Genomic DNA, 15,704 nt, shown 5'->3' on the forward strand with positions numbered 1-15,704 from the left:
GACTCAGAGACTAGGGTCCTAAATTTAAATAAAGGAAACTACGATGGTCTGAGGAGCGAGTTGGGTAGGATTGATTGGGGAATGTCACTCAAAGGGTTGACGGTGGATAGGCAATGGCAAACATTCAAAGACCGCATGGATGAACTACAGAAGTTCTTCACCCCAGTTTGGCACAAAAATAAAACAAAAAAGGTGACTCAACCGTGGCTAACAAGGGAAATTAGGGATAGCATAAGATCCAAGGAGAGGACATATAAATTGGCCAGAAAAAGCAGTAACCTGAGGATTGGGAGCAGTTTAGGATTCAACAAAGGAGGACAAAGGGATTAATTATGAAGGGGAAAATAGAATATGAGAGTAAGCTTGCAGGGAACATAAAAACTGACTGTAAAAGCTTTTATAGATATGTGAAGAGAAAACGAACATAAGAAGTAGGAGAAGTAGTCCATACGGCCCCTCGGGCCTGCTCCGCCATTCAATAGGATCATGGCTGATCCAAACCTAGACTCACTTCCACTTCCCTGCCCACTCCCCATAACCCCTAATTCCCTTATCAGTTAGGAAACTGTCTATCACAGTTTTAAATTTATTTAATGTCGCAGCTTCCACAGCTATCTGAGGTAGCAAATTCCATAGATTTACTACCCTCTGAGTGAAGAAGTTTCTCCTCATCTCAGTTTTGAAACAGCAGCCCCTTATTCTAAGATTATGCCCCCTAGTTCTAGTCTCACCCATCAGTGGAAACATTCTCCCCGCATCCACCCAATCAAGCCCCCTCACAATCTTATATGTTTCGATAAGATCGCCTCTCATTCTTCTGAATTCCAATGAGTAGAGTCCCAACCTACTCAACCTTTCCTCATACGTCAACCCCCTCATCTCCGGAATCAACCGAGTGAACCTTCTCTGAACTGCCTCAAGAGCAAGTATATCTTTTCTTAAATATGGAAACCAAAACTGTACGCAATATTCCAGGTGTGGCATCACCAGTACCCTGTATAACTGAAGCAAGACTTCCCTGCTTTTATACTCCAGCCCCCAAGCAATAAAAGCCAAGATTCCATTGGCCTTCCTGATTACCTGCTGCACCTGCATACTAACCTTCTGTGTTTCATGCACCAGGACCCCCAGATCCCTTTGTACTGTAACACTTTGCAGTTTCTCCCCATTTAGATAATAACTTGCTCTTTGATTTTTTCTGCCAAAGTACATAACCTCACACTTTCCAACATTATATTCCATCTGCCAAATTTCTGCCCACTCACTTAGCCTGTCTATGTCCTTTTGCAGGTTTTTTATGTCCTCCTCACTCACTGCTTTCCCTCCCATCTTTGTATCGTCAGCAAACTTGGATATGTTGCACTCGGTCCTCTCCTCCAAATCGTTAATATAGATTGTAAAGAGTTGGGGGTCCCAGCACTGACCCCTGCAGAACACCACTAGTTACTGATTGCCAACCCGAGAATGAACTATTTATCCCAACTCTCTGTTTTCTGTTAGATAGCCAATCTTCCACCCATGCCAGTATATTACCCCCAATCCTGTGATTTTTTATCTTGTGCAGTAATCTTTTGTGTGGCACCTTGTCACATGCCTTTTGGAAGTCCAAATACACCACATCCACTGGTTCCCCTTTATCCACTCTGTTTGTTACATCCTCAAAGAATTCGAGCAAATTTGTCAAACATGACTTCCCCTTTATAAAACCATGCTGACTCTGTCCGATTAAATTATGCTTATCCAAATGTCCTGTTACTGCTTCCTTAATAATGGACTCCAACATTTTACCAACCACAGATGTTAGGCTAACTGGTCAATAGTTTCCAGCTTTTTGTCTACGTCCCTTTTTAAATAAGGGCGTAACATTAGCAGTTTTCCAACCTGCTGGGACCTTGCCTGAATCCAGGGAGTTTTGGAAAATTACCACCAATGCATCCGCAATCCCCACCGCTACCTCTCTCAAGACCCTAGGATGTAAGCCATCAGGGCCAGGGGATTTATCCGCCTTAAGTCCCATTATCTTACTGAGTACTGTGGAAATGTGAATAAAATGGACGATGAATTGGCTTACAAAAATGGCTTTGCACAAGGAAAGTCAGATTAGATTAAAGAGCAGCCCCAGCTTTGCAAAGTGCAAAGCTAGCAGAAAAGAGAGACACCTGCCCCAGCCTGCGGCCAAGTGTTAACGAGCAATAAAGGTCACTGAAAGGGCTTAACTGCTAGCTAGAAGATGATTGACTAGCTATTGTGCGGTGCCCAATCACGATCCGGTACTTCAGGAAGGCATATGCAGCAGTGAGACAAGTCAGGACTTGCCCACCAGACTGAAGACCAGATCATGGCCAAACTGAAAGGGCTTAAGTGATCCCCATTGGAGAACGCTTGTTGCCAGGGAAGTGATGTAATGACCCTTGTCCCACTGTATAAAAGGGGCTTCCCTACCGGTATTTGCTTTTTAGCCAGAAGACGTGTGGATCATCAAGAGAGTCAGACACCTCCAGGGGACGTAAATGCTGGCAACACGTGCCTAACCCGGTGTGACTCTCGGGACACGAATGTACTGTAAAAGACCTCAATATACTGTGTGACCACTGCGAACAGTTGGAAGTAATAAAATGTTGTTTTAACTCTCCGAACCCTCGAGCCTGAAATCATTCTTCGTACTACGGAACTCAAGACGAGGACCAGGAAAACCCGGTTTTAACAACTTGGTGTAGTCACGGCAGGATCGCAAGACATCAAGAAAGGGGAAAAAGGTAAGCACTATAATTTATTGTGCCCTTTTTGCACCCTGTCTCTGCGATCTTTATTGAATGAACCAACCGGGTAGCGTACCCTCTGGCTGGCGGTTAATGGAGCACAGTGTCCCATTGCTAGCACGCGACAGAGTCCGGGACTCTGATCTATCGATAAACTTATTCGTTAAGTCTACGACCTGTGGCAACATGACAGAACCAAGTAAAAAACCAACGACGGAAAAAGGAGGCAAAGCCCCTCCCGAAACCACATTAGAAGAAATAGTAATCCAACTTAAACAGTATATAGAAAGTACATTCGATGTCCCACAACATGAATATAATATCGAACAAAAATTTGGTGCCTCAAAAGGACAATGGTCCCTTGATGATATAAAAAGAGCATGGGGCAAGACCACCCGTATGAAAGGAGGGAAAAGAAAAACGGGCTGGGTATTGGCCACCTTGAAACAGTGTAGGCAGAGAGGAGAAATAACTCGGAAGGCGGCAGAGGCCAAAGAAAAAGAACAAAAACAGCTCTCCATGAACAGATAACAAATTACAAAACCGAGTTAGAGAAACACCAAAAATGCCTTGAAAAAGCAAACGAAAGAGCAGAAAAGTGGAAGGCAAAAATCAAGAAGGAAAGGGAGGCACACAGGGAAAGCCCAAAAGTGGTGATGATTACCCCGACGCCCTTGTACCCTACCTATCCTGCAGCCCCCCCTACAGCCCCTCCGGCATATGAACAGCCCACGCCCCAACCCCGATCAAACGAAGCCCATATTGCTAAAATAAATACTCCTCTTACGGACTCATCAGACGAAGAAGATATAACCGAGAAACCACCCCCACGCCTTGCCCCCATCAGGTTACAAAAACATGAAGTAGGCGGCTGAAATCTCCAAATTTATACCTATTACCCGGCCAACCCAAAAGATATAGATCAATGGGCAACTGATATGCCGCACCCAAAGAAAAGCGGAGTAAAAGCCTGGCAGTTCTTGGAACGAAAAAGAACAATCTATAACCTGCACCCATTTGATGGATGCCAGGTTATAGCAGTAGTAGTTAGCGCAAGAGAGTCGGCCACCCTGACGGCAATAGTAAATATGGCCGTCACCAGACGAGCAAACGCCCTACTTAACGCAGCCAGACAAGCACACCAAGTGGCCTTAGCGGCGCATCAAGCAGCCAACCCACCTCCAGCTGCCGGAGCCGCACTCCCTGCCGTACCACCTCCAGCACCACCAGTCCTAATAGTCCCCCCTGACCTAGCTCTGATAGAATCAGAAGCCGATAGGACAGAAGGGTGGACGGTCATTAGAAATTAGCTACAGGAAAGGGGCCCGACCAATCCAGACTGGTCCAAAATAGCCTCCTGTGTCCAAAAAGAAAAAGAAGACCCCAATGACTTCGCCGTTAGTTTCGCTAACCAGTGGGTAGAGTACTCTGGCATGGGACAGAATACCGAAGCAGAGGTGGATGCCTGCACTCATGAACCATTGAAAAACGCCTTTATGAATGGTTTGAGACCTGACCTGGCAAAATTGGTAAAATTAACAATGGCAAACTGGAAAACAAACGCAGTTTCTTTTGCGGACCTGACCCAACAAGCCGTAACCCAGGATAGAGAACACTGTGCCAAGCTCCGAGTCATGAAACTAAACCCCCCGGAGCGAGTAAACTCTGCACCCCACTGGGAAAACCCAGATAAGAAACCAGGCACTTGCCACAAATGTGGGAAAGAGGGACACTGGGCTAGAACATGCCGAGTGGGCAACAGGGGTAGAGGAAGAAGCAATAACGGAGGAAGAGGTGGGGGAGGACAATGGCAAGGACAGGCAGTCCCAGATAATCAATCTGGCACAAATCCGTGGCAGACCCTGGGCGCCGCCGGCCTGGATGACACCCAGGCAATTACCCCCTCCCCACCGACCCTTAGCCCTGGAGAGATGGCGATGGTAGAAATGTACCGGAACTCAAACTCCACCGGAAGGGAAACCTTTGACAGCATGGCCCGACAGCATTCAAAAAACCAATAGACCCCACCAACGAACCCCCGAAGGTAGAGATACCTTGGCAACTGAGAGCTTTAATCACCCAAGCCAGGGACGGCCTCTATATGACTTTGTTGGTGGGAAAAACAGATAACTCACCCCCACTGGAAGTAGACTGCCTATTGGATACAGGAGCAGAATTGACGGTCCTCCCCACACAATATGCCCAAGACTGCCCGTTAGATGGAAAAACTAAGAAAGCCTTAGGGGCCAGTGGAGAAGACATCATCTTACATAGAACCCACCAAATGACCTTGTGTTTCGGCCCCTATGAAACAAGGGAACATCTATGGATTGGGCCCGTCACCACCCCCATCATAGGCTTGGACATATTGACAAAGCTAGACTTTAGCCTACACTTCACTGGGAATGGAGACATAGGCTGGACGATCCAAAACAGCCCCCGCAGGATAAGAGCTGTGAAAGAGAATAGTAAGGACGAGTGGGGCCTGAAGGACCATCCTATCTGGGCGCGAGATAAATATGAGTGCGGAACCCTATGAATGGACCCCGTAACGTTCACAGGGAAGCCGCCACCTTCCACAAAACAGTACCCTATAAGCCCCGCTGCCATCACCGGCATTTTGCCTATAATCGAACAATTAGAAAAACGAGGGGTGTTAATTAAGACACACTCTGCCTCCAACAGTCCCGCGTGGCCAGTGGAAAAATCCAATGGACAATGGCGACTGAGCATTGATTATCGAAAGGCCAACGAGTGCATAGAACAAAAGACCCAATTGGTGGCGGACCCATCAGTTATCTTTAACTCCTTGGGATCTGAGGAAGAAATATTCTCAGTGATATGGCCAATGGCTTTTGGGCCGTACCCTTAGCCAAAGAGGTGCAGCCGTGGTTCGCCTTTACGGTAGACCAACAACAGTACACCTGGACAAGGATGCCACAGGGCTTCCACAGTAGTCCTACGGTGTACCACCGGGCGATACAGAAGGACCTACGAACACTGCCCTCTCTGGAATCTACGGTGATCCAATATGTAGATGATATCCTTATAGCCTCAAAGACAAAAGAGCAACACCAAAAAGACCTTCTGATAATCCTAGGGCACCTAGAGCGGGCAGGACACAGAGCAACATGGGATAAAGCACAGATTAATAGAACCACAGTCACATACCTAGGACAACAGATATCCAAGGGAAATAGGGGACTGATGGAGGATAGAAAAAAGGCAATTCAAATGGCCGCATGCCCACGAACTGTAAAAGCCCTGAGATCATTTCTAGGCCTGTGTAACTTCAGCCGCCTCTGGATAGAATCATACAGCCAAAAAGCGCAGCCTTTGACCAAACTGCTAAAGGACAATCCGGGTTCCAGGGATCAGATCGCATTAAACCCAGAGCAAATGCGGACGTTCGAAGAACTGAAGCGCGCCCTATGTAGCGCACCGGCTTTAGCCATTCCCGATGCGCGGATGCCATTCCGCCTCTATGTACATGAAAAGGACGGCTATATGACAGCAGTACTAACCCAGGCCCACGGAGATAGACACAGGCCCGTAGGATACTACAGTACCCAGTTGGATTTGGTGGCCCAAGGATGGGGTAACTGTCTGAGAGCTATGCAAGCAACCTGCCTAGCAATAGAAGTTACAGCCCCGGTAGTTTTATCATAAAAGTTGGTGGTCCAATGCCCGCACACCGTCCATGCCATGTTAGGAATGAATAAGGTAGCTCAAGTGACCGCCTCTCGATGGACCCGATGGACCACGATTATGGAAACAGATAATCTGACCATTACTAAATCCGGGCCGGGCAATCCAGCAAGCATGATGCCCCTGACAAACCCCGGAGAACTAGAAAGTGATCACGACTGTGTAAACCTGTTAGACGCCACGCAGCAGAGGGCTGAGACACAGGAACTACCCTTACACAATCCCGAAATGGCCCTTTACACGGATGGGTCATCCTTTGTGGAAAAAGGAACTCGATTGGCAGGGTGGGCGGTCACAACAGAATTCGCAGTAGTACGAGCAAGAAGTATGGGAGGAGGGGCCTCAGCACAACAGGCAGAACTAGTCGCCCTCACCCAAGCCTGTCTCTATGCTCGAGACAAAACGGCCAATATATATACCGATTCTAGATATGCCTTTGGCATCGCTCATGACTTTGGACAACTATGGAAACAAAGAGGTTTTCTGACAGCTGCAGGTACACCCATAAAAAATGGAAGAGAGGTAACAGCATTAATGGATGCCATCCAGTTACCCGAAGAAGTGGCCATACTAAAATGTAAGGGCCATAACAAAGAAGATACCCCTGAAACTAGGGGCAACGCTAGGGCAGACAAAGTAGCAAAACACGCCGCCCATACCATTACCCCCCCAACACCTCAGGTGCGATATATCACGACAAACAACGGCCAAGGGGACATCCTACTAATGCAAAGAGAGACCCCAAGGGAGGAACAATGGACATGGTTAGAAAATGGGTTGCAACCCAATAGAGATGGCATATGGCAACATCTTAAAACGGGAGCAGTAGGATGCCCAAAGAAACTGATGCCGTTTTTGGCCCAACAAATACACTCGTGTGGACACATAGCCGCACAGCAAATGACAGCCAGATTCCAGAGAAACTGGTGGGCAAAAGGGTTTCGAACTCAAGCTCAAAGAATAGTGGAGCAATGTGTGACATGCCAGAAAGTAAATCCTGGACAAAAAATTGAAGTACCAATGTTAAAAGCACCTGCTCCGGCAGGGCCCTTCCAACATTTACAGGTCGACTATATTTCCTTGCCAAAATGTCAGGGATATACAGATGTATTGGTGATAGTCGATTGCTTTTCACGATGGATTGAAGCCACCCCAGTTCGAAGCGCCACCGCTGCTGCAACCACGAAAGTCTTGTGTAAAGATTACATTCCTAGATGGGGCGTGCCCTTATGTATTGACTCAGACCAAGGCACACATTTTACGGGGGAAATAATTAAAGAACTTTGTATTTGTAGTAGTCTGCAATGGTCATTGCATTGCCCATACCACCCCCAATCATCGGGACAAGTGGAAAGAGCAAACAGGACAATTAAACAATGGCTCACTAAGTATCACTCTGAAGGAGTGCCATGGCCTCAGGCCCTACCCCTTGTCCAATGTAGTATTCGAGCCACCCCGAATAGGACCACTGGACTCAGCCCCTATGAGGTCGTTACCGGTAGACCAATGTCGCTACCCGGAACAATAGATCTACGTAGGGCTGACATTCATCTTCTAAGTGACACAGTACTAAAGTATTGCAAAGATCTAACAGATGCTGTCAGTTTTGCTTCCCAACAGGTCAGCGCAGCTTGGCAAGAACCCCCACCGGGAGGACACAGTTTAGTCCCCGGGCTACAAGTTTGGGTAAAGAAAATAAAGCCAGCCCCCCTGGAAGACAAATGGGAAGGTCCGTATGTCATCCTGCTGACCACAGGAGCAGCCGTGAAAGTACAAGGAAAGAAGGCTTGGATACACGCGTCACACGTGAAAAGAGATACGACAGGAGCCCCAACAGAAGAATAAATTGGACTTATTGTGTACCATGATTCCCATCAACATATTGCTAGCCATCTCTTTTACCCCCTTTCTAACATGGGTAGGAGGCATAGAGAATAACTTATTTTATCGGACCCACCTACAGATACACGGAAACCGGAGTGTATGCTACCCCCTGGCCACATCAGTGGAATCCTTGTTTGCAGCCACACCAGGTTGGCAACCCCTCCCGCTATATACCGCCGACACAACGAAACAGACATGCAAGGGCCAGACGGGTCGATATAGCCAGGGCGTTCGGGGGCAATGCGTGCAGCTAATAAGCTCAACAGACCCCGGTTGCCGAGGGCTCGTGGGTGAGAATTGCACAACGTCAGGTAGCTATCCCCTGTGTTTTACGGGTAAGGGATGGGGATGCGTATATGCCCTTATCCCCCAGGACAAAACCTGCATACAACAACAATGTGCCCGACACCACTGTCAGGTACACAGGGGCCAGCTGGCCTGTACATGCGAGGAACAAAGGTGCTTTAATGTCACAGCAGGAAGACAATTCATTTGTGGTCAGTGTAACGGGACCCATGTATCATCCGGTAAATGGATCTTCCCATTTGATACATTCCAGCTGTCCGGGTCTGGGGGAAACTCAAATGACCCCCTTAACTATTATTATACACAGTTTGCGAAGGTTAATAACCGGGAGGTCAAATGTTACCGAGCGAAGCACGGGTTTGCGTTCCTCCTCAATGGAACGTATACAACAGCGACGCCAAAACTCCCCTCTCTCTTCGCAGTAGGAGTAATCGCCCCCGTAGCTGTTCCCTGCCCCACCAGTACACCATCCAGACGGAAACGCCGAGCAGTCTCCGAGGAGTTCTGTGCAGATTGGTGAGATCCGACCACACTGGGTAGTTCAGTAGGGTGGGGTATTCTATCGGCCATATCATTGGGAGGGGGCGCAGGAGTGATAGCAGCCAAGAATAGGAATTATCTAATGTGCGGAATCACCCTCCTGGGCAATAGCACCATTAAAGCATTAATCGCCATAAATAAGGAAATGGCAACCCTACGTCTTTTTAGCATGCAAAACCGATATGCTTTGGACTACCTCTTGGCACAAGAGGGAGGTATGTGTATGATTATAGGAGACAAATGCATTACAAACGTCAATAGTGAGAGACAAAATATCCAAGACGCTATAGACAAGATTAAAAATCAACTGGCCGACTTCATTGAAGCCGGAGGGGGTGAAGGATGGTTTACATGGCTGAAAACATTGGGACAGAAATTACTGTATGGTTTGATTGTTATAAGTGGTGTAATTTTGGGAATTATTATTGTTGTAAATAGTATCAAATGTTGTATAAGTCATGCAGGAGCTACTATACCCCCTCGTCTCTCCCGAATTAGGGTAGAAGTAGACACAGCAAAGCAGGGGGAACCCCCAGAGGAAGCCTGTTTGGTCACAGAATCACAGAATCTACAGTGCAGATAGAGGCCATTTCGGCCCATCGAGTCTGCACCGACACATACCCCACCCTATCCCCGTAACCCCACGTATTTAATCCCCTAACACTAAGGGTCAATTTATCATAGCCAAATCAACCTAACCCGCACATCTTTGGCCTGTGGGAGGAAACCAGAGCACCCGGAGGAAACCCACGCAGACACAGGGAGAATGTGCAAACTCCACACAGACAGTCGCCCGAGGCCAGATTTGAACCCGGGTCCCTGGCGCTGTGAGGCAACAGTGCTAACCACTATGCCACCGTGCCCCCCTACACAGTTATCTGTAAATTCGAAATTAAAACCCTTTTGGTTGTGTTCATGGCCAGAACACAAACAAAACAGAGACACAGGGTGTGTTTTTGATAAAGTGCACTATCAAGAGTATACCTTGTATATAATGATTCTTGTAGATTGTATAAAGAATCAAAGGGAGGGATGTGGAAACGTGAGTAAAATGGACAATGAATTGGCTTACAAAAATGGTTTGGATGTGGAAATGGGAATAAAATGGGCAATGAATTGGCTTACAAAAATGGTTTGGATGTGGAAATGGGAATAAAATGGGCAATGAATTGGCTTACAAAAATGGTTTGGATGTGGAAATGGGAATAAAATGGGCAATGAATTGGCTTACAAAAATGGCTCCACACAAGGAAAGTCTAGATTAGATTAAAAAGCAGCCCCAGCTGTGCAAAGCTAGCAGAACAGAGAATCTGCCTCAGCCTGAGGCCAAGTGTTAACGAAGTGCTAACGACCAGATCAGGGCCACTGAAAGGGCCTAACTGCTGACTAGAGAATGATTGACTAGCCATTGTTCGGTGCCCACAGCAGTGAGACAAGTCAGGACCTGCTTGCCAGACTGAAGACCAGATCATGGTCAAACCGAAAGGGCTTGAGTGATTCCCATTGGAGAACGCTTGTTGCCAGGGAAGTGATGTAACAAAACACTTGTTGCCAGGAAAGTGATGTAGTGACCCTTGTCCCACGGTATAATAGGGGTTTCCCCACCGGTACTCTCTCTCTCTTAGCCAGAAGGCGTGTGGAACATCAAGAGGGTCAGACATCTCCCGGGGACGTAAATGCTGGCACCACGTGTCTAACCCGATGTGACCCTCGGGACACGAATGTACTGTCGATATGCTGTATGACCACTCCGAACAGTAATGAATAAAATGATGTTGTTTTAACTCTCCGAACCCTCGAGCCTGGAATTCTTCGTACTACGGAACTCAAGAAGAGGACCAGAAAAACCCGGTTCTTACAGCTGTTTTCTCCTTCCATGTACAAAGGCCGATGATATTCAGATCCTGATGAATCGAGCGACTCTGTCTGATCTTGAGGTGATGTTTGATCTGAGCTTCCTGTCTGTAAATGCTCCACTTCTAAAACCCTGGAAAAGGAGTTTAGAAAGGGGGTAAGAGGGAGAATGTTGTCTCATGTCCCCCTTTCCCAGCCCAGGCTGGTGTCTCTTCAGATCCTGGGACCTTTTAAATCTCTTCCCACAGTCAGAACATTTAATCAGTCTGCACAAGATAAAAAATCACAGGATTGGGGGTAATATACTGGCATGGGTGGAAGATTGGCTATCAAACAGAAAACAGAGAGTTGGGATAAATGGTTCATTCTCGGGTTGGCAGTCAGTAACTAGTGGTGTTCCGCAGGGGTCAGTGCTGGGACCCCAACTCTTTACAATCTATATTAACGATTTGGAGGAGGGGACCAAGTGCAACGTATCCAAGTTTGCCGACGATACAAAGATGGGAGAGAAAGCAGTGAGTGAGGACATAAAAAACCTGCAAAAGGACATAGACAGGCTAAGTGAGTGGGCAGAAATTTGGCAGATGGAATATAATGTTGGAAAGTGTGAGGTTATGCACTTTGGCAGAAAAAAATCAAAGAGCAAGTTATTATCTAAATGGAAAGAAACTGCAAAGTGCTACAGTACAAAGGGGTCTGGGGGTCCTGGTGCATGAAACACAGGTTAGTATGCAGGTACAGCAGGTGATCAGGAAGGCCAATGGAATCTTGGCTTTTATTGCAAGGGGGATGGAGTATAAAAGCAGGGAAGTCTTGCTTCAGTTATACAGGGTATTGGTGAGGCCACACCTGGAATATTGCGTACAGTTTTGGTTTCCATATTTAAGAAAAGATATACTTGCTCTCGAGGCAGTTCAGAGAAGGTTTACTCGGTTGATTCCGGAGATGAGGGGGTTGACTTATGAGGAAAGGTTGAGTAGGTTGGGCCTCTACTCATTGGAATTCAGAAGAATGAGAGGCGATCTTATCGAAACATAAGATTGTGAGGGGGCTTGATCGGGTGGATGTGGGGAGGATGTTTCCACTGATGGGTGAGACTAGAACTAGGGGGCATAATCTTAGAATAAGGGGCTGCCCTTTCAAAACTGAGATGAGAAGAAACTTCTTCACTCAGAGGGTGGTAAATCTATGGAATTTGCTACTTCAGATAGCTGTGGAAGCTGCGACATTAAGTAAATTTAAAACGGAGATAGACAGTTTCCTAACTGATAAGGGAATTAGGGGTTACGGGGAGCGGGCAGGGAAGTGGACGTGAGTCTAGGTTCGGATCAGCCATGATCCTATTGAATGGCGGAGCAGGCCCGAGGGGCCGTATGGTCTACTTCTGCTCCTACTTCTTATGTTCTTTTTCTCTTCACATATCTATAAAAGCTTTTACAGTCAGTTTTTATGTTCCCTGCAAGCTTACTCTCATATTCTATTTTCCCCTTCATAATTAATCCCTTTGTCCTCCTTTGTTGAATCCTAAACTGCTCCCAATCCTCAGGTTTACCGCATTTTCTGGCCAATTTACAGGAAACTTTGTTATCTGGCACTGACAGGACCGAGCTGGTGCCGTTAGATCAAAACAGCCGTATAAACCAGCGCGAATGTTAAAACATACAGAGCTTTCCAGCTCCGTGTGAATCAACAAACCCTCTTGCTTAGCAACAGCTTCAAAACAGTCGGCTGCAGCTGCAAGCGTCTCTAGCTGAAGCTGTTGCTTAGCTACAGACCTTGCAGAGCCTGACTGGGGGAAAAAAAAGCAACGAGAAGTAAAAAAACTTATAGAAAACAGCTCCTGAATTTTGCTGGTAGATAGAGCTTTCTGGACTTTTAACCTCCGGTTAAACGAAAGTTTCCTGTATATGTCCTCTCCTTGGATCTTATGCTGTCCCTAATTTCCCTTGTTAGCCACGGTTGAGTCACCTTTTTTGTTTTATTTTTGTGCCAAACTGGGATGAACAACTTCTGTAGTTCATCCATGCAGTCTTTGAATGTTTGCCATTGCCTATCCACCGTCAACCCTTTGAGTGCCATTCCCCAATCAATCCTACCCAACTCGCTCCTCAGACCATCGTAGTTTCCTTTATTTAAATTTAGGACCCTAGTCTCTGAGTCAACTACTTCATTCTCCATCTTAATGAAGAATTCGATCATATTATGATCACACCGACCCAAGGGGCCTTGTACAACAAGACTGCTAATTAATCCGTTCTCGTTACATAATACCCAGTCGAAGATGGCCTGATCTCGGGTTGGTTCCTCGACATATTAGTCCAGGAAACCATCCCGTAAACACTCCAGGAATTCCTCCTCCACAGTAGAGGACATGAGAGTGGGGGAGGGAGTCCCTTTAAATGTGGAGGGGGTGGGTGTCCCTTTAAATGTGGAGGGGTGGGTGTCCCTTTAAATGTGGAGGGGGTGGATGCCCCTTTAAATGTGGAGGGGGTGGATGCCCCTTTAAATGTGGAGGGGGTGGATGCCCCTTTAAATGTGGAGGGGGTGGATGTCCCTTTAAATGTGGAGGGGGTGGGTGTCCCTTTAAATGTGGAGGGGTGGGTGTCCCTTTAAATGTGGAGGGGGTGGATGCCCCTTTAAATGTGGAGGGGGTGGATGTCCCTTTAAATGCGGGGGGGGCAGAGTCCCTTTAAATGTGGAGGGGGTGGGTGTCCCTTTAAATGTGGAGGGGGTGGGTGTCCCTTTAAATGTGGAGAGGCGGGGCCGCGCATGCTCATTCGGCCCCCTCACAACACCAGGCTGCCAGTGCGCCTGCGCGGGGCCTCCGAGGAGGAGGCGGAAGGCCGGGCACGGGGAAGAGGCGGAATCAGCGGCCGCGGTAAAGTCAAGTGTTGGGGAATCGATTTAAATCGAGGTGAGGGGGGAGCAGAGAGCGAGATTATAAAGTAAAAGACGAGAAAAACCAAACCTGAGAGTCGGGCAGGCGGGACCTCCGCGGACACCGAATGGAGCGCCGATTGTGACATCATCAGAGGAAGAGGCCCAATCAGGTGGATGGAGACTGGCCCGGCCTGGGACTGACGGGAGCTCTGACCAATAGGAAGAGGGCTGAGCTGGGAGGACTGACCTGGGCGGCCTGGTCCTCCAACCAATGGTGGTGCGGCAAGGGGGCGGGGCCTCCTCTCCAACTCAGGTGCGCTGGGGCCGATTGTGACGCGCTGTCCCCAGGTGAAAAAAGGGAAGAGGGATAAACCTGGTAACTACAGGCCAATCAGTCTAATGTCAGTGGTGTAGGTGGGCATCCTTTACCTGGTTTACGGTAATTTACCTGGTCAGGCAGCCTTTGCCACTGCACTGTGACCAATTCCAATCAGCGGTTTTGAATTGCTAAACCCCCCCCCCCCCCACCCTCCAGTTCTGACTTGAGGAACTTATAATTAATGATATATTAAAAACGGACAAATGGTCTGGATGCAAGAAAGTCAAATTTTATTAAAACTAAAGAAATTACACCACACGATCAAAGTAATCACGGTAAAATTGCTTAACAGGGGAAGGCAGACGGCAAAAACGAGGGATAAATGGCTACAATGTTAACCGTACAATCTTAGCAACATTTCCCTTAAATTACCACCCCTTTACTTCTCCCTAGATTGTCTTGCTAGTGGGTCAAAACCTTGCTCACCTGCAGTCCAAAGAGTAAGAGACAAAAAAGGGGGCAGAGGACTTCCTGGGGGTCCCTGCTGTTTTCGCGCCGAAAAGTCCGAATACACAAGAGAAGGGCATTTAACTTCCTCCATTCATACATGGAGACATCACGTAGTAGTCAATTTCAGTGAATGGATGTGTGTTAGCAACCCATTGTGCTTGCCGTCCGATGATTGGCTGATTCAAATGGGCCACTCCCCAGTGTAAACAAGCAGCTTGTAGGCTACCAGACCCACCCAATACCACAGGGTGACTGACAGCTCAGTCTCCATTCAAACTTACTACAGGGCAGCGCTGAGCTTTTCATATGCTAACAGCCTGTCTGTCCTTTTCTGCTGCCTTTTAAAATTCTGTTTCCGTGAAGTCTGTTCAGCCATTTTTATGCCCTGGGCAATTTAAACAGTCCAAAACTCAAGTATACATCTTTTAATAAAATGTACAATCTAAAAGTGTGCGATTTTCACAAAGTTCTTTGATTCCAGTGTCCAAGTGCTGCCTAGCTTACGAGCTTTTTAACGCAGCCTTTTGCGGTTCTGGGTATGTTTCAAAACATTGTCCAACCCAGAGACAATTTAAATCACACAAGTCTTCGTCCACGATGTGGATTAATATTTCCCGATCTTCGGGGGCTGAGGGGATTTTGCGACCCCTACAGTGGTGGGTGAACGACTAGAGACCATTGTCAAGGACAAATTTAATTCTCAATTGGAGAAGCATGGATTAATAAGGGGCAGCCAGTATGGATTTGTTAAAGGTAAATCGTGTCTGATTAACCTGATTGAGTTCTCTGATGAAGTAACAGAGGGTTGATGAAGGTAGTGCAGCAGATGTTGTATATATGGACTTTCAAAAGGCATTTGATAAAATACCATATAAGAGACTTACTCTGAAAATAGCAGCAGAGGGAATTAAAGGGCTGATGGTAATTTGGGTATATAATTGGCT

The 15,704-nt window shown here is 47.2% G+C and overlaps 1 pseudogene; it reads left to right on the top strand.

The window, feature by feature from the left end:
* The first annotated feature begins 7,185 nt into the window (after positions 1-7,185).
* On the top strand, positions 7,186-11,201 carry LOC147094296 (syncytin-2-like; annotated as a pseudogene).
* The last annotated feature ends 4,503 nt before the right edge of the window (positions 11,202-15,704 follow it).

This window comes from Somniosus microcephalus, unplaced genomic scaffold (genome assembly GCF_052327205.1).
Source record: "Somniosus microcephalus isolate GS21.2 unplaced genomic scaffold, FLI_Smic_1.0 unresolved_chr1, whole genome shotgun sequence".
Lineage (NCBI taxonomy): Eukaryota > Metazoa > Chordata > Chondrichthyes > Squaliformes > Somniosidae > Somniosus > Somniosus microcephalus.